Source organism: Clinocottus analis, unplaced genomic scaffold, assembly GCF_023055335.1.
Source record: "Clinocottus analis isolate CAN_PGR_092001 unplaced genomic scaffold, fCliAna1.0.p SCAF_22, whole genome shotgun sequence".
Taxonomy (NCBI): domain Eukaryota; kingdom Metazoa; phylum Chordata; class Actinopteri; order Perciformes; family Cottidae; genus Clinocottus; species Clinocottus analis.
In genome coordinates this window covers 9,008,036-9,027,054 of record NW_027175954.1, presented here as the reverse complement: position 1 = coordinate 9,027,054, position 19,019 = coordinate 9,008,036, and the positions used below count along the sequence as shown (strand labels likewise).

The 19,019-nt window shown below is 40.8% G+C and overlaps 2 protein-coding genes across 4 annotated transcripts in view; both read left to right on the top strand.

Annotated features, from left to right (window-relative positions):
* The window catches only part of ccdc40 (coiled-coil domain 40 molecular ruler complex subunit), a 313,416-nt gene that overhangs the window by 186,011 nt on the left and 108,386 nt on the right, over positions 1-19,019 (top strand). The window lies entirely within an intron of this gene.
* The window catches only part of LOC137793007 (axin-2-like), a 71,860-nt gene that overhangs the window by 35,419 nt on the left and 17,422 nt on the right, over positions 1-19,019 (top strand). For all 3 annotated transcript variants that reach the window (XM_068588891.1, XM_068588890.1, XM_068588892.1), the window contains one exon: positions 6,572-6,629. The gene's annotated coding sequence lies outside the window, so the exon portion shown is untranslated. The remainder of the gene's footprint in view (positions 1-6,571; positions 6,630-19,019) is intronic.

Below are 19,019 nucleotides of genomic sequence, written 5' to 3'. Positions count from 1 at the left end.
AACTGTCAAAAGTCTTATCTGAGACAAACAGAAATAAAAATGATGTTTTTACTCTTCGGCATATACAGCGTACTTGATACAGCGTCATTGATAAACTGTTTGTTTCACTGTGTGGAAGTGACTATCGTCCCTTTATGTGTAAGGCAGCAGCAGGCTTGACTCCTAATTTTGCTTAATAAAAAGTAAAGAATAAATAGAAATGCATTTTCTGAGTTTATGACACCAAAATCCAGCTACGTGAGTTTATATCAGAGCGATATCAGATATTAGTATCGGTATCATTACATGAAGGATAAACACTCGATGGTGGAGTCAGCAACCAAATGAACATGTCGCCTTTGACAATTTATCAGTAAATTAATGTGTGTAAGTGTTTGAGTTATTAATTAGTATGCCATGATGTTGCTCATAGATGGCCTATTGGTGAATGCTGGTCAGTGTTGCGTTGCTTTTAGCTGCAACGGTTGACTGTCTTTCTCTATAGAGAGAGTTGAAGAGGGTGTCTAAATAGAGTCCCTGTATTCAGAGCTTTTCACTGAGAGGTTGCTCCTCTATACAGAGTTCACATCCATCACAATACAGTAGTTAAAAGCTTAGCTGGTCTCTCTGCTCTGCATCTCCTTCTTTCCTTCTCTTTCTATGCATGACTGTATCTATTTTTCCACAGAGTGTGTATTTCTTCGAGCTGTACCATGATTACACACACTGTCTCCATTCATGTCCTCCAGCCCCTCCGACCCGACAGCCCTGTGTCACTGTTACCATTTCGCCGTCCGCCCTCACTCTTGAACCAGGGACCTTCAGCTTGGTGCCTGGCGGTGTCAGGGTCTAATGTTGGTGACATCATCCTTCACAATGAGTCCACTGCCACCTCCAGCTCTACTGTTCATTGTCCGCCTGACAGCGAGCGGCCTTGTTCTCGCGGAGGATGGCGCTGGCGTGGCACGCTCCCTCTGTAAATGATGAAAGAGAGCAAGGGGGCCGTGCTGAAAGCGCGGGCCTTGTTTGACCGACCGCGCTGGACGCTGAGCTGATTGGAAGGCGCATTTCTCCCCTGACAGTAACTTCTGTGATCTGTGGAGATAAATAAAAAAAAAAGAAGAAAGAATGTGTTTGATGTCTGGATTTGAATAAATACCCTGATGTTAATCGTTTTACAGCGTTAATCACATTTGACGATAACATAGATCCTTGTGTGTGCGCCAGCATGAACAAATCTATTCTGTGTGTGTAAATATGAGCCATGGCATACATGAGCATGACTGTTATATGTGAGGATTTATTGTTCCAACAGAGTTTGGCAGAGCGTTCAGGGCTCTGAAAATAAGGTCGTCTTCATTCTCCTCCGCAGGCTTTACATTTTTATGACACTCCCATGTTTGTTTAGTCTTAATGATGTGGGTCTCTTTTAGTTAACACAGGGGTGCATGGTTACATCTTCACATGTAGTGGCTTACCAACATGCAATTAAAATGCACCATACACAGTCACACCCAGAAATACTTTGATAAATCCACATTTTAAAGATGGAACGGAGAATGTAGGAGTGTCTTTGCCAGGATTCGCTGATGATTGAATTTGCTGTCTCCGTCATCTCAACCTGTTGTACATACTGTACATGTGGATGGACAGATGAGTGGAGATAGTTTGTGTTTCCCAGAATTCCACACGGATCCACATCTGGAATGGATTTTTTTTTCACTGCGTTACGAAAGATCCAGACTACAAAACTGAAAGCTAAAATGAAGCTCACATGTTGTGATTTTTACCCAGATTCTCCGCATCAGGTGGCCTGGAGAGTCGCTCCATGGTGGTAAACTTGTAGGCATCTGGCTGCAATATTACTAAGCGTCTAAACAACTCAGATAAACTAAAGCGAAAAAAAAATATTTTTAGCCTTAACTGAATGCTTTTTCAAAAGCAGTCATGTCCATCGTTCACACTCTGTTCTATCAGATATTAATGTGTGATGTATTTGATATGATGTGTCTGTTTGATCATCTGTTATACCTTTACTTGCTGAGACAGTTCAGGGTCTTTTGTGATGTAAATTCAACATCCTATAGCCCGTGTCCTTTGAAAGATGGAAGAGGCTCAGACAGACCGAGACAGAGAGCGTTCTCAGGAATTCACCGTAGGTGTCACAGAGACAAAGCTCGCCCCCCCTCCCTTGTCAAAAAAAGAATAATCTTGCTTGCTGCCACACCATATGGAGAATTGTCCCAATTTCTTTTTCCTTTATATCAAATGCAATGTGTTTCAAGTGAAACCTTTTGTAGCATATACCACATGCGATTTGGGCTCTTGTGTGGCGACGCAAACTTTGTGACTTTTTGATATCTCGGTGAGTGCTGTCTGACAAGTTTCTGTCACTCACACTTTTTACCTTTTTTCTTTCTCCACCAGCAAGCATATTTTCTACCCCATCGATTGATTAGCAGACATCAAGCCCTTGTCGTCATGGCAAAACTTCATTTGAATCTTCAGTACTTTCCCCGTGTCTTTCAACCAGCAGCTGTCAGCCACATCAACGCTAGACACGCTCTGCGCCAGACAAAGTTAAATTGAAGCACACTCTAACACTATATATAGATAAAATGTCACGTCTTTCAAGAGACAAGGCACCTTCGAAGTCGTCAATACAGAGCGCTTTATCACGGGCAAAATAACTTTGAAACTAGCGAAGATGGTAAAGATGAAACGATTATTCTCTTTTCCCACTTTGTGCTTGAAAGAGGGAAAAGGCGAGATTATTCTAAAGTGGGTAGAAGCGTTTAAGGGGCTTGCTTTTTGATCTGCCTGTCCGTCAACGAAAACGAAGAGCACCTCCTGATGCTTCTGATCGTTAGGTGTCCTCAAAGTGTCTCAAAGTCTCTTTGTTATCGCTGAGTGCGTCGATTAAAGGGAGGAATATCATTTATTCATTTTGCCATTGAGCGAAAGAAAGAAAGGATTCAAGAGCTTAGCATTCATTTTCGTCAAACTCTCGAGGTGCGGTGATGAAGTCAGCTTTCTTTTTGAGAGTTGAGGTAAAAAGATGTGAGTGAAAGTTTTTGCTCTGCAAATTTTGAAAGGCCCCATTGAGATGAAATAAATAGTGATCAAACTTTATTAAACTTTTCTTTTAACAGTACCCTGTAGGAAGACAGTTCTGAGAAGTATTCTGACGAACAAGGTTTTACTGACGGTCGTAGCTAATACATGGACCTCACCAACCACATACAAACAATCTCTCTTTCTATTGTATTATATATGTGCATATATATATATATATATATATATACGCACATCACCACCACCCACATACACACAATCTCTCTTTCTATATATATATATATATATTATATATATATATATATATATATTATATATTATATATATATATATATATATATATATATTATATATTATATATATATATATATATATATATATATATATATATATATATATATATATATATATATATATTTAGTGCATGTTTATTGGGATATGTTAGATTGGTTTTAAAAAGCATGCCGGAATCATGCTTTTCCCACCGAGGACGATGTCACATTCGTTGTCGTTCCGGTTTCCAAACACGGTATCTGATTCTTTAACACGCCTCTCAGTCTGGAAGTCCCTTCCATTCCTACTGTTTCAGTTGTTTTTTCTCTCAAATACTCAGTCCTGTTGCGAGGTGTCTCTTAGAAGTTGAAAAGTTCTTTTCAAGCCCGAAGTTTTTGCCGTCTTCACTTTTCAACTGGCAAGATGAATATCAGTGGGACAAAGCACAGAAAGGAAAGGCTTTTGACAAGACTTCTGAAGGCCCAGGAGCTCGTCCTGTCTCTCCCTTTTGCAGTTTTCCCATAACTGGCTTTCTCGCGTGGCTGCTAAAAAGACACCGTATCAAATGCAAACTGAGAAGTCACAGTCTTTCAAGATACATCAGTGGGGCCCTCGTGGAGATGCTGCTCTGCTTAGGTTTTTCACAACTTTTGAAAAATGAGAAATTGGTGCATTCTCTCTTGTGTTATCAGAGCTGCTGACAGTAAGTTCATGTTCTGTATGTGCAGAAATACGACGCCATGAATACATGACCTAGAGCAGAGTTGAATTTTAAGGTGCAACTTGTCAGACTTTAACTTTCACAATATTCTTCCAGTGATTTGTATGTCATCTCTTTTATGAGAATATATTGTGGTGATGAGATCACAGAAGTGGTGTTTACTTTTCTATATAAAGCAGACCTCTCTCATTCATAAAAATCAGGAATGTGTGTCTGGAACGCTAAAAGAATGAGCAAAAACATGTATGTTATAAAACGACATAAATGCTCAAATAGTTTGTTTTTCTTTCAGACAGGCATGAGTTTCTCTTTGTAGCTTGTGCTGTCTCGACAATCTGTGTTGGATATTTGAAGTCCAAACAGACAGTGTTTCGTGTTCACCGAGGCTGGGGGGCCTGTGGTTTAACACTTTCAAGAATCACTTTGTGCGGCAGCATCGTGGGGCAGCCTCAAGAAAACCTGAAATAGCTGAAACTAGACCTCTGAGCAAATAATCACCCTGGGCCTCTGTAAACCATCATGTTTATGCATTGTAAATTGTGAAAAGGAATGCTTTAACATTGTGTGGCATATGTATTTCAAGGCTTTGAACATTGGATGGTTTCCGAATTTCACCCACACAACCACAGGCTTTTGCTCTCGCCTTTTGACTGAAATATTCAGATTCCACTGGGACTAAAAAAAAAAAAGCAACCTTTTTTGAGGCTGCCTAAAGAATGTCTCTGAAACCATTCCCGAGCTGATTCTATGCATTTAGCTATCACTGCCGCAGGGTCAAAAACCTTCCGCCAACTTCTTACTATTCTAGTTTTTCTTTGGTGACTGTGCATTTTTTTAAATTACACAACAAGCTTTGAGAGGTTTGTCTGAGTCCTGACTTCAAAAATGTTCTAAATCCACCGAAGACATATTTTAATCCTAACACTGGACATGCACGGTAACAACAGAGCTGCTTACATAAACTCACAGTGGAACATATTTAGACGTTGCATCAACCTCTCTTCCACCTGTGAAGGACTTTCTAAGAAATTATTTTGACAGGAGTGCAGTCGCCACACCGGTTATCCCTTTCCTTTCCTGTAATTTAGCTCATTTGGAACACACCTTCTCCTTTGATCAGTGCTTTTGAAATCTTGAAACCTTGACTGCATGACACACACAGACAAAGAGGCACCCACTCCTTGAATCTTCAACAGGTTATATCACTTTCAGTATGTCTCAGGCTGAAATAAACACACACAAATGTCTCAAAGATTTGGTGGTTTTACTTTTGAAGCGTCTCTCCTCAAGTGTAATTTATTTATTAGTATTCTGGTTTATAACGGTTTTACATTTTACAAGCGATTCCCTAATGCCCCATGTGTAAAACATATTGGGTCAGATTTTACATTGAAAAATGTGCTGTAATTTAAATTGCTTTGTTGGAGGCCCAGAGTACCATAGAAAGCCCACAAATCACAGGGGCGAAGCATCGGTGAACAACGTTGGCCCCTCAGACGCTTGACTGAAAGTACGGCTGTTAAAAATTACTGACGGTATCAGTCTGTACCAAAAGTTCAAGCCCCCGAGAGAACAATAGGCGGGGACGCTGCTTCTCCTCAATAATTCTTGCTAGTCACCAGTTCAGTTTTACTGGCCAATATGGAACAGTATATATTGCTGCTGAAGAAATATGAGGGTTTTGTCATGACTGCAATACAGAACAAAAATAAATTAGCTTGACTCCCTTTTATATTAACATTTTTGGGGATTTTTAAATAGAATACATGCAACATGTTCTCTTGCTTTAGCTCACAAAATGTGATGAACAAGCCCATGTGCTGTCAAGGCCAACACCAATGCTGGTCACACACAGGTATTTTATTCCAGTGTGTTTATTATTCATTGTGGTAAATCAACACACATTAAATCTCATAGACTAAATTAATCTTCTGTGAACAAGGGACGGTCTGGACATGGCTCACAGGCAAAACTGTCAACATGGCAGTTACAACAGGCGTGTCAAGAGCTCAAAACTCTGCAGTCATGCCTCTCCTGCAGCTTTGATCTCGCTTCCTCGGCGTAAACACCCACACGTGCACACGTATGCAGTCACACACACCCAGATGAAATCCCTTTCTCCTTTGTGAAGCATTAAGGTGATTTATATCAGGCAGAAAAGCAAGTAGGGTGACATTTTGGAACTTTGAAGCTCGGAGGGCGCTTTGAGAGGAAATATGATAAGTTATGTCATGTGGAATGTCTTGGCAAGAATGTTGAGCTCTCACCTCATCTGTGTAGCCGCTGAACTCTGAGCAGAGTAGCTTGTGCATTCCTGTTCATTTGACAACATGCAGCTCGTATTTTTTTTTCCATATCACAGGTTATCACACAGCTCACTGGGTCACCGAGCCAGCAACAAGAAGCAAACTTCAGTTTGGGAACAACCTGTAGATTATACAAAAAGTTCTATGATACAAGAAAATGTGTAGTTAGTTTTTTGTCTACTTGTAAATAACAACTTCTGTGTGTTGTTTATTACAGGTGGCGGCTAATGTTTTGGAGGAAACATCATTAGAATGGAGCTCACATGCAGCAATAGGTGAGTACATGCATGTGGCTTTAAAGTTGTGTTGTGTTTGTGGTCACTTGTGTGTGATATGAGGCTCCATTACAGCTTTCAGACTATTCATCTGCATTGTGATTACCTTGAAAAGCTTGTTTATGTCAAGGTGTTGTATGGCCAGTGGTCCTGCTGTCTCTGACACAATACAATTAAAGGGTATTTCCATTTAATTACAACTTGGGTCTTATTTTCAGTCATATTGATTATTTCAGGTTTCAAACAAACGAGATCACAATGTGTCACTGGCCTTTTAGATGCACTTATGTTTCATTTATCCCTCTTGATTAAATAGCTTACATATAATCTGGCTAAACTCCTGTCTTTTCCCCAAAATTGTCAGATATTCATATTCCTTGACTCGTCTGTCTTTGTTATAGCGATGTTGCTATGTTGGGAAGTACAATATTATTAAAACTGATAGAAATGATGAACAGAACTATGAATACAATACCCATATTGTATGAAACCAGAATGATCCTTTATTAAAGTACGGATAAACTTAGAAGCTGGAAATGGAACGATTGTAATTCAAAGGGTTATACACACACACACACACACACACACACACACGCACACACACACACACACGCACACACACACACACACATCCCCGGGGCTCCAGCTGCCCAGGGCTCTAAAGTCACGTTGTCCCAGTGTGATTGAAGGTCCAGCTGGTAGACCGGCCCTTTTGATCCCTTTCCCTTTTATGAGAAAGACAAACAGCTCCTCGTCGTCACCCACACTGGAGTGATTGATACACACACACACATTGTGATCACAGTTAGGCACACACATGCATGCAAACGCTCACATGGTGATCACAGACAGGCACTGAGCACGAACACACACACTCTTGCATTTTCTTAATGGATGCACACTATAATCACTCTGCTAATGACCTGCTTGAACTCTGAATGAAACCCACAGGGTGAGAACAAAAGGTGGGGAGAAAGGGAGAGAGAGGGGGGAGGAGGAAGAGAGAGAGAAGGGGGAGAACCTGACTGTAAAGCTCATTGGTTATTACGTTTCGACAACTATTATGACCCTGAAATGCATTTAATGTATTGAGGTTAATAGTTAGTAGCTTTATAATTGTTTCGATTTGTATTCATTGTATTGATTTAGGCATCAAAACATGACCAATTTCCTCATAAAGGAGCAAGGTCCACCCGAAAACTAATTCACTCACTGTAAATATTATATGTGTTAGTTTAGTTCATATTCAGAAGCTGCAAACCAGAGAGATGTTTTCTATTCGTAATAAAACCAAGACACAACACATGGAACTGCATGTCAACGATACCGTCTTGGCCCTTTTTGAAAAATGTTTGTATCCTTCATGTGGACGTTTCTAGTCCAAAAACATAGGAAGCAGTTTTCTTTATCTAGCTGCCAGTCCACTCCTGATTTTGGAAAATATTGGTTACTTGCTGTATTCAATATGCCTCCAAGTTGTGTCCTGGTTGTTGTGTCTGGCTGGTGACGAGCTGCGCTTGTTGTGACCCATTCACTTCCTAGTATCATTTATTTTGTATATTACTAATGTGTTTTGTCTTTGAAAACCAGGCTTTGTTTTGTTTTCTAATGTTAAAGGAATTTCTCTTTTATGGGGTTGAAGGGTGAAGCGGTTGGGCTATAAGGACCTCCAAACAGGGTTTTCAGAGTCACACCAATCTCCCTTAGTACACAAAATACTTGTGTGGAACGAAGATGAAAAATGATAGGATGCTTTGTGTGTGTGCCTTTTTGACTTTCCTTGTTGGCCTGCTTGACTCAGTTTAGTTTATCTTCTCTTACACTGATTTACTCAAAAGCTGATCAGCCAATCAGAGTGCTTTCTTTCCTTGATGGGCGGCACTGCCAATTCAACTTTCTGAATTTGCTAAAAAGCCGCCAACACGGGCAAACTGAGTCCAACTGTGCGGGACAGACCCGACATTGATGTGTAAGGGCCTGAAGACAAAGGGACTGGGATAATGTTCAGTTGCTACAAGTGAAACATTTATTTAGATCTGGAGCAGTTGTTCTTCAACTCAACATAGTTTATATTTAAAGCAGTTGTTTATCTTGTTAGCAATGGTTGACTCCACTAAGCGCATGACAGAAACAATTGTGCTGCGATTTATAAACTAGTATCCAACCAGAATGTTTGAAGTGGGGATATCCAGTGTTTGGCTTTTTTAATTGTCCCGTGCACCTCTCTTCCCCTTTGGCAAACTGAGGGAACAATAGAGGAGTAATACGAGAGGAGGGGAAGAAGGGAATGTGCTGCCGGATCTTCAGTGCCTGGGTCTTCGCTGACCCGGAGGCTTTTCAGGGCCTCCTTACATGGAAGCCATCCATATGTGGGATTTGCATTAAACTGACTTTGATGGGATCTCCCTGCAGCTAAAGTGTTAGGACACAACGGGTATTCATATTCATAACTGGGCACTGCACGGTGAATGAGAAAGATCTCAGAGAAGCATGTCATCTTTCTCATTTTTGCACCACAGGGTGTCAGGGCGTCTAGGTGTGTTTTGGACAGCTAATGTGTAATGACAATGACACCGCAACAAAGGGTGCCATACCTGTGCCTAATGTGCACAAACATTTTCATCCATAGTGACTATATAGAAGGAGCACGGCTATGGCCAGGATGAAGGATAAATGCAGACAGAAACGAGAGACTACAAATAGAGATGGAAGTAGATAAAGAGTAAAAAAATCCAGTAAGGCAGACAGACCAAGAAACTAAGTAAAATTGACAAAGAAATACGGGTGAGAGGAGAAGGACATACAAAGTGAAAAGGACAGAGCTATGAAACAAAAAGATGAAATGAATGAATTGAGATACTGTGAGTCCTGGGGTTCAACTTCTTTTTCTTTTTCCCTCCCTCTTTCTCTTGCGGTAATCCCTCCAGTAGCAGTGAGCTGCTAGGCTCCTCCATAAATCAGCGTTTGTATGAAATACCAGCGGGAGCCAAAGGTCAAAGGAGAAAATTAGCAGCTGTCTTTTTCTCTCCTTTCATGTTAGCCGCGGGGCTAATCGCCAAGTGCGCCATCAGCCTCATTTCCACTTTAAAACAAACTCCCCGACAAGCTGGGGAGGAGCTGTTTGCCCGCGTTTACATTTTATGGCACTGGTTTTTATTCTGAGGGGGAGGAGGAGTGGGAGGGTGAGGGGGTTCTCTTCCTCCCGGCTTTCTGTCAGTCCTCTCCTTCTATACTCCATTTATTTTTCCACCACCTATCCCATCATCTTCAGGTGTGGGAGGGCAAACAGTTGAACATGCTCCTCTCACACTGCTTTGCTGACACGTTTCAGCAGCGCTGGAGGAGCACTGATGATTGGCGGCGCTTCCCTCTGATCCACTCCAAGGTGGTGCAACTCATTAACTCTGTTGACCTTTTCACTCTCACCATCTCTGTTATTCTCCTGCCCAGCTGTTAAGACTTCCCAATTTTGAACTGGATGTGACATTATTGGTTTATAGTGGAAGGAAAGTTTTAGCATTTCCAAATATGCTTCACAGTGATATGTATGAATTGATTCATTTTTGTTTGTAAGAGTATGAATTAAAATGATTTTTTGATTGGCAGCTTAATCTTGTTCTGTCTCTGTTCTGTTTTCATTTTTTAATGTTTTTTCATGACAAATAACTGAAACAGCTGTATGGTAACATTTAGCCCCTTGACCATACATTCATAAACACATATATTAAAGTACAGTCGCCTTGAGCTTACTTTGCCGTCTAAACACATTGTGCATTAGTGTTTCTATTGGACCACATGCATTTGGTCAAAGTTGAATAATAATTGAATCTGCATTATAAAACCGAGGAAGCCAGATGGAGATCCTTTAGAAAAGAAAATGTGTGACTGTGTATCATTTCAGCCTCAATTGAACAGAACAGAGTGTAATGTAAATGTAATGTTTCAAAACCTTAAGCCTGAAGCTTATTGTTTGCATTATTGCTCAGCCCCGACACTTATTTTCTAATAACAACCTCTGTCACACAACACAGTCGTTTTTTAACGAGGACAACTCACAGGTTTGAAATGGGTCGGGCTCGGTTTGAAAAAAATGTGATGTTACACACTTTTGAGCACCAATTAGCAACATTTAAATCAGAACCTGATGAGAGTTTTTTCACTAAGATCTGCTCAAACCAAACCTACAGTTTTGATGAGGCCTATAGCGTCAGTAGCTTTGCACACATCATACAATACACGCTTATTCCAAGCATAACGTTTTTCAAAAGAAAAGTATGATTTGGAAAACAAAACCACTTAGTGACGAGTCAGTGACAAATGAGTCACATGACTAGTAACTCATGAGACTCACTTCACTAACAGCTGACGTGACAACATTTTAACTTTACTTTTAGTTTTGCACGGACACATGCAGCGGTCTCCTGGAAGACCTCCCGCCGGCTCTGTGTGGACTATCTGGCACTTTATACTGCATAAATTGCTCTTCATGTAACGGTGCAGGTGGATGCATCGTATACGCAGAGGACCAGTTACCAAGATGCATTGTTTTACGTGTTAGGAGTGAGAACAGTTGAGAACGGTTGCACAGTAAGACGTCACTAATGTAGTGTTCTGTTGATAGCTATATACTGTACAGGTGGTTCTATTATTGTTATTCACTTGTATCGTTGTGTCTTTGTCTCTTTCACTTCCATCTTGTTTGTCTTCTCTTCTTTGACCCTCATCTCATTGCTCTCGTTCTGTCTGCTTCTCTTTTCTCCTTTTCTACACCGTGTCTCCATTATATGTTGTGTCCCCACATCGACAACAGCTGCGTCCACTTGGACACATTGATTACCTGATTAGACGTAGGTGGTCAAAGGTCATCGTGACCCCACATCCGTCCTTTTCTTGTCAGCACAATGTCTCAGGAATGTCTTCAAATTTGGCACAAACGTCCACAGATCCGATTTTGGTGGTCAAAGGTCAAGGTCACAGTGACCTCACAAAACACTTACATAATCATTGGTCGAGAATTTATATAATGACAGTTTGACGAAAATGAATAAAACGATGAAATGAGGACATTTTAGACAGACATATACAATACAACTGCAGGGCGGTAATTCTGGTTTTCCCTGTGGGAATGTTTGCCCTCTGGGTTGTCAGTAAGGTGCATAGCAGCAGTGCTTTGTTGACGTTCCTCTTTGCCTATCTGCTGTGCTGTGTGTTTTGAAACTCACCCTCCCTCTGCACACCTGCTGAGTAGCTGCATCATACTGGGAAACATCCCACAATGGGGTCAAAACACTTTTATCTTAGTTTTAGTTATGGATTTAGAAACTCTCACAGGAATAAATTAACAGTGTGCAGCTGGCCAGAGCTGAGGTCCTGGGTGATTGCTCTCTTTTGCTGTCTCAAGGACTTCCTTTATTGCCAGTAGGTGGGTTTAATTCTTCATGTTGTCACAAGAACACACACATATATGTTTAAAATGAAATAAAAGCAAACATTAGTATGTTTTTGGAAATCAGGATTAGAACTGTTTATTGCCAAGCATGTTGCACATACAAGGAAATTGGCTCGGTGACTGGTGCATAACAATAAACACAAAATATGTGTAAACAACGTGTGGGGGTTCACTGTGGAGTAATAGCAGGTTGTTTTTACCTCATGGTCACTATCTTTTCATAGACAGTTTGTACAGACACACAATGTTTGTCAGAAGTTTGTCAGAACTGATAGCTTTTTTTAAGACTTCCAAAGATTTTGGTGTTTTTGCACTCAAAATGTTGCAACAAATCAGTTATATTTTCTTTGTACTTGCAGTTTCTAATTCAATATGAGATACTTTCCGGTTGACAGAGTGTGAGGCACAGCCTTAAAGGTGTATGACTCACACCAGAACCATGAGAGTATGTACAAGTGCAAGTTAACTTCCTTGTGAAATCCAATATTTAGGTCTGTTGAGTTATATTTACTGAAGAGGCTATACAAAGTAAACGCTGAAAAAAAGCACCATTCCTAAGACATGCACATGCTACTTTCATGACTTTTATCCTACACAGATACACTCATACACACAGAAAAGTAATCAGGAATACATTTGAAAGAGTATATGTGTAATTTGTATGAATAAGTATATGTTATGGAAACAAACCATGTTTCCAGAGCCGTTTTCCAATCTAATCAGTTTGAAGCTGTCGGAGCAGAGCGAACCATACACATAATGTAACACTTAGGACAAATAAACGCAACCCACAATCACCACACATGATTAGCAGGTGCTTCACATGCCATGATTAGCAAGTACTTCACATGCCAACACATTCAGTTGACTTTCACAAAGAAAAAGACTCTTGTACAGCAATAGAATAAAATATTGTTTTTAATTGGAAAGATAAGGAAATGCTGCCTTGCCCAAAGGCTAATCAGAAGCTATTTGGGGATAAACAAGCCATACTCATGTCTCTGTTCCTGCTTTTTCAGCCATAGCAAAGAAGAAAATACCATGAACACTTCTTTTAACTTTTGATTTGGACCGTATTGGTTATTTCAGAAAGTATTTCTAAGAACATGTACAATTTAAGTCTACTGCCATGTTCAGTGCATAGACTATGAACGTAGTTTCTGTGATGTCACCCATTGGTTTCTGGAAGCTCAAAGTAGATGTTTCCAGTCGTTGCCATCTTAACAACACAGCCTAACTCTGGAAATTTATAAAGATGTGAATCTTTGTTGACTGGCAGGCCTGTCACTGGTGACCTGTTACTCAAAGTGGCCACATCCCCTTCTGAACCCCAGAGGCCCAAAGAATGGGGGCTCAGCCCTTCGTCAAATGTCTTCATCGATCTCCCAATTCCTACCAGTCCTTATAAGGGCCTTTAATGTGATACAGCAAAAAAAGACAGCACATCCTGACCTTACAAGTCAATATTAGTCAATTGTCTATGACACTATTCCACAATAAACATTTGCATAAACCATAAGTATGACTGGAAGGGACTTAAGAATGACTTGAGAGACCACCCCGATTTTTTTAAATATGACTTTTCCAATCAATAGCATGAATCTACACAGGATTACCATACAGTTTTGGAAGCCTTACAACCTACTGTATCCCCCAACAACCAAATCCGCTGAAAAACCAACCTTTGCCAAGATATGCATAACATTGACATTTATGTCCGTCAAAAAAAATAAAAATTGATTTACTGATGGTTGAAATATGATTAATCTGGCCTCTATATTCTTGGACTCTATAGCTTTGAGTGGAGCGAGGACTGTTTAAAGACCAGAGAGGGAGTGGTCATTGATTAATATAGTAAAGTTTTTTTTTCTGTGTACTATCATAAACTAATATACCACCAACAACATTTATTACCTTATCATCTATGTTCACAATGGTTTTGTATATTTTAGCTTTTTTAATTATTCAAATAGACGTTGGGGTTGAGGAGATGTTCAGTATTTAGTTGAATGCAAACCATTTGCAATTTTCGCCATTAATAATAATAATAATAGTGTCAACTTATATAGCGCTTTTCGTAGTACACAAAGACGCTTTACACAATAGACAATAACAGACGCAACAGAACACGAACGTGAAGACAAGAGCAAACAAAAACAAACAACAAAATATGTGAGGTAATAAAGAAATGATGAGAAGTAAACAGAAGAGGCCGCATGGGGCAGAGCGAAGGGCAGGTGCAGAGGTTTATCAGGTGAAAGCAAGTTGGAAGAGGTGTGTTTTGAGGGCTTGTTTGAATGATGGTAGGGTGGGAGCCTGACGGATGAGGATGGGGAGGGTGTTCCAGAGGGGGGGTGCAGCAGCTGAGAAGGCCCTGTCGCCCCAGGTCCGGCGCTAAGTCCTGATGGTCTTTAGAGTGGTTGTACCGGCGGACCTGAGGCAACGGGTTGGGGCGTGGAGGGGGAGGAGGTCAGCAAGGTAGGGAGGGGCCAGGTTGTTTAGGGCTTTGTAGGTCATGAGTAGCAGTTTGTAGTCTATCCTGTACTTAACGGGGAGCCAGTGGAGGTTGTGTAGGACCGGGGTGATATGATCATAACAGAGTTTGGGATATATTGAAGTTTATTGAGGATTTTGGTGGGTAAGCTGTAGAGGATGCTGTTGCAGTAGTCAAGTCTGGATGTTATGAGGGCGTGGATGAGAATTTCAGTGGTGGCAGAGGACAGGGAGGGTCGGAGGCGTGCAATGTTCATGAGGTGATAGAAGGCAGTTTTGGTGGTGTGGTTGGCGTGGGGGAGGAAAGAGAGGCTGGGGTCACGGATGTTGCCGAGGTTGCGGACCTGGGTTGAGGGGGTGACAATGGAGCCGTCAATGTTCAGAGTGCTGGCGTAAATAAGGTTAATTATGCCTAACTTTAAGCCCTATTATCATTTAAACTGGTGACTAATGTAAACATTCACCCATGTACAGTTGTCATAGGAGTGTTAGTGATAGAGAACATTTTTGTCCCCGGCTGTAACCATATGTACCCACTTGTAAAGACAACCTCAAGTGGCCATTTGAGGAACTACAGTTGCTGGCACCGCATTGACAGCATCGGAGGTTGCTGCTTGGTTTAGTGTCAATGCAGGAAGCAGTGTGCCTTGTATGTGATTTTACTTTTATAATTCACATTAAAATCTTTCCCTTATCCTAATGTAAGTGTTAAGTTGTTTTACTTTCACCATTATTTGTTTTCCATATTCATGATGAGTCTATCTATTTTAATACAGTGAAAACAAATCCTGTGCATCGATTCACACAGGTGATGAAATACACGACGGGTTAGTGCCAACCACAAACTGAATTGTTTGTTTTTTCCACAGAATCATAAACTGTGTGGACACAGCCATTGGACTTCTCTGTTGAAGCATGTCTGATTGGCAGGATGTGGATATTTCATAAAACAATAGCTGTGAAGATTGTAAATCAAACAATGAAACACTGTATTTTGGTTTTATAGTGTCACAGTTGTCTCTTGTTGCCATCCTGTCCAAAACAGCTAAACGAGGGATCATTTGATCAATAGGGCTATTTCATTTGCCTTATCAGTGCATGGATTTGCTGTCAGACTGAGGCTTGGCCCGTTAAATGTAGTCAGTTCAAACCAGCTTTCGTCTGAAGCAAGTTTTGTTCAGCCTTTAATAGGCCTAACCGTTGCTTCATATCAAGCATTTTTCTACATCATTTGTCTGATACTCATTAAGTGTGGCTAACGGAGCTCAAAGTGAACACACATTTCTCTCGCTTTCGCAATCAGAAGAAGAATCACTTGGTGTGTCAAGCATCATAAATTGACAAACATCATGAATAAACATGAAATTGTTTTAGTGGAATTACTGCACGAACAATTGACGTTGTTATACAGAGAGTTCAGTGAAGCACGACAGTATACTAGATTAAGTTTGGTGTGATTGTTAATGAGAATAATTTGTAATGAAAAGTTTTTATATTCTATGCATTTGTGAGGTAGTGTGCAGAAGGTTGTTGTTTTATTATCTTTTTCAGCTGTATATATTATCTTTCACAAAGGAAAGACAGACACATATTCTGTCTGTCTGTACATGCTGGCTTGGCAAACATTTGCTCACATCAGATAGGGTTTTGGTTACCACAAAGGTCTGCCAAGCCAAAACGGATTAGGCCGAGCATCACAGACATTGTTTCTATACATTAATAAACTTTTAAGCCACCGAAAAACAGGATTGTAAGAAAAAGAGGGAGAGTGGGAAAAGCGGGTAATTATTCATCCTCAGCTCTCACCCCCACACCCTCTTAAGCAAATCCCTCACTCAAATTTAAAAAGATGACCACTCAGGGTTTTATTTTTTATCTTGTTTAACACCTTACCTGATTGTTGTTGAGACGTTTAATATATTAAGACTTTTCCCAAAGTTGAAATTAAAGTTTATTTTCTCAAATTGGGCTGTTTAAAAGGAATGGTCTTAACGAGCCATAACAAGCGAATGAATGGCTGGCTTCTCAAACTTTAAGGGTGTTATGCACCATGTCCAACTTCAAAGCCCGTCTTAACTCCACACTTTAATTGTATCTTCTTCAAGGCTGTCTGCCAGACCGCCATCTGATTCTGCTGACAACTGCACTCCTCTCTTCTTCATGCTCATCCTTCTATATCTTCACTCCTCTGTCTCTGTGTTTCTCCCCCCTCCCTTCTTTCCTTTAGCTCTCCTAAAGTCTCTTTCTGCTACAAGTGTCAACTCAGGCACAAGCCCTAAATTACTTTTTGAATGAGTGTTGACATCTACCACTCAGCCTTTAACTCATGCAAACAGAATGATGATATGTGCCCCCCCCCCCTCCTCTCTTTCTCACTCTATTTATTTCTCTATCGCTCTTTTTTTCTATTTCTCTCTGAGCCTACAAACAGACATTCACGCTTCTCTCCATATGGGCTTTAATTTGCCATTGTCCCCCAAGATATTCCTCGCTCAGGCTTGAGATAAAGGGATAATCACTTCAAAGGGAAGCTAGGGGGGAGACTGCCCCCTCCCTCCCAGCTGAAAGGACAAGTGGACAATACGCTAATTGAGAGGGGGAACTGATCACAGGGTCTGTTCAAAGGGATGCCTGGCCACGCCCCCTCCTGCCTCCGACGCACTTAATTTTATTAGTGTTTATGGTGATGCTTCAGCCAAAATTATCACTCAAACCCACCACAGCCTTTGAACTACAAAATATTGGGTTATTTGCAATTAGCCACCCTCTCCTCTGTTTTTCTGTGCTATTTTAGCACAAGTGGAGGATTTGAGCGGAGGAAGGGGCGGCAAAGCGGCCTATACAGAATTTATTGTTCATGTTGTGGGAACGTGTACTGGTGTGATGTGATGCAAATCCAAACGTTCTTTTCATGAAAGAAATCCCCAAAAAGTGAGAGCCCTTCTATTTGCCTGATGCAACTGTTGTACAATCAAAAATGTCTCGACAATAACTGACAGGAAAAAAAAAGACCCAATCCGACACACTGTTTCCATGTATCCTGTTGTGACGCCTATACTGAGAGAAGTGAAATGCATACTTTCCCTGCGCTTTTTATGCAGGCTTTAATTAAAGAGGCGCTTCATTCCCAATCTGTGGTGACACAGCAGATGCCTTTAATTTCTTTTCAACCACAAGCTCTCAATTAGCCTCCAGGTCACCCTGTTTTATTGGGGCTTCTAGCAAGTCAGTGATGGCACTCTCGTCCTGTATTGTGCGTTTAAAGCGTTTGGATCTTCCTGTGAAATGGTAAGGGCCCCAACAAAGGGGTCAGGGCAGGGTCAACATCAAAAAGGGGCTTCTTGTGGCTACTTTACAGCACCCTCTGTCTTTTGTCCTTGCTGAACACAAGAGTGGGCATTCAAGGGTCAACAGGTGTGGTCTCATGGGTTTGGCGTCTTGTGACACTTTCCAGATTAATAAAAAAAGACATGCAACTTGTATTTTTGGTTCATTTGGTGATGAAATTTTTGTTTGTAAAAATGCATTAAAAACAAACACCCTCAATAGTTGAATAGTCTGATCTTTACTTGTCATTAAAAGCTGAATGAGCAAAGCATGAACAAAGACTCCCGTCTGTCAGCAAAAACTAAATTGTCTGTGGACGCCTTTTTTTCTTTTGCAGTGATATGTGCGGCCTAATTTAATTTGAGTGAAGATAATGTCTTATCCTGCATGTGAAATATCCTCCTTTTAAGATTGTCCTGCACTTCAAAAATTACATTTTATAACCCCTCTATATCTCAATTCGCCTTTCAAAGCTGACTTTAAAGAAGTTAGTGCGCAGATAACAGTTAGGCTACATATTTCATTGCTTTAATTTGATCTTCGCTGATCAGCGCGCGTGCCCCTTGAAAGTCACGATGCGAGTGCCGCTGACCCATTTTGTGATTCTGTGTTCCATCTCGCAGACAGCACGAGCACTTCGCATTGCGAAGTGTTGGAAGCTTTTTGTGCATTTTGGGTGCTGGATTGTTTGGATTTGTGGCAGCAATGTTTGTTTTACACGGTCCTCCAGTATAAACAGTGGCTGTGAATTACCTCTTCATATTCTGTCATACACATATATGCACACACAAACAGAGACGAAGAAAGACACCCTACTGTCTGCTATCAAACGGCTTTGTCATAACACCTTGCAATGAAAATCTCTTAAAAGATTTACATTTAAAATAAGCTGGACTGAATCACCAGACAAGCTCACAGCATGCAGGAAGTGGTTGGCAGGATGTCAATGTAATCAGCTAGACTCCTGTGCTTTACCAAGAAAACAAGAAAGGCTTGCTATTGTGCATATTTGTAAGAAAGCTGGAGTGCGTTAAAATTCCTCAGCAACATGTGTCAGGACTCAAATGTACAAGTTGGCTGCGTGATGTCGTAAGAAAGCTTTGAGCATCTTATTTGAAATA